Source organism: Alligator sinensis, unplaced genomic scaffold (assembly GCF_000455745.1).
Source record: "Alligator sinensis unplaced genomic scaffold, ASM45574v1 scaffold451_1, whole genome shotgun sequence".
Classification (NCBI taxonomy): Eukaryota; Metazoa; Chordata; order Crocodylia; family Alligatoridae; genus Alligator; species Alligator sinensis.
In genome coordinates, this window is record NW_005842097.1 from 745,163 (window position 1) to 746,447 (window position 1,285).

Sequence of the window (1,285 nt, forward strand, 5' to 3'; positions counted from 1 at the left end):
TTTAAATTGCCAGCAGTGTTCTTCTGGGTGACCATTGGATACCAAAGCACTGATGTATTCCAAATTTGTCATCTTAGAAGTAAAATACAGCATGTTGCTGTCAGACACCTGCATTCAGTACTCTCCTATTTTTGCTAGATATTTTGTATTGGGCCACTAAATGAGAACTTGCCGGAATGTAAGTACTTTTCAGAAGACTAGAACCTTTGCACATCACTTGACGTTATTTTAATGGTTTTGCTCAAATCCTACCCCGCCCTAGGAAGTGATGGATGCAGGGAAAGTTCTTTAACAGTAAGCGATGGATAGAGTAATAGTAAACTACAGAATGAAGCCACCACGACATACCTCTTGTAGCCATGGATTTGTAATAAGCTTTCAGTTCAGGGTTTTTCTCCTTGTTTTTGACAAGAGTGGTTGGTGTGAAACATTTGAACTGGTCTATTTATAGTGCGGAGTGTGAGAATTTCCATGCTGTATGAGTGGCATCCAAAGAAAATAAAGAGATATAATGAAGCTGTTACCTGTCTGCTACTGAATTTATGTAGGGGTAAAATAACCACCATTACTTATTACTTCTGGATTGCATATTGATCCTAAAATCCTTTCCCCCCCATCTCCCCTTCAAATATTGGGGGGGGGGGAAAAACCACTTCAGAAAACCCTCCAAGAATGTAATACAAAACAAGCTAGACTTCCTCTGCATGTAGAAGGACTGAAAGCAGCACATGCAATATGTGGTCTGGTGGTATAGTACTTATTTTTTTGCAGTGTGCTCCTGAATTCTATACAGATAACCTTTTGCTGCTGCGGAGAAACACTGGAGTTTTATGTCAGGTTCCCTCTACTGGGCGGGGGGAGTGGGGGTAGAAGTGGTAGGGGCATATCTTAAGTTGAATTTAAGCTTAGAAAGCTTAATTCCATGTAGCATGCTTTGCAAGAGGAAGTGGCATTACCACCACTGCATGCGTTAGCCTTAGCAAGCACTAGGTAGTACTACAGCAGTCAGCCACCTCCATAACAACGGACTAGCTGGTTCAAAGAAGGTGTATTTACAAGCCTATTTTTTCAGTGCAGTTAAGACCTGCTCAGCTTCAAAACAAAGGATCACAAAGGGGGAGGGGAGTACCTTCCCCTCCCCTGCAGTCTAGTATGACCTTGTGTAGCAAAGACTATAAGCGATTGTCTACCTCAGTCTCATTTTTCAGGACCTTATGGAAAGGAGTCTCAACATTCTAGTTCGAGTAGTATAGAGACATTCAACCACCCCACACCACACTTGGTT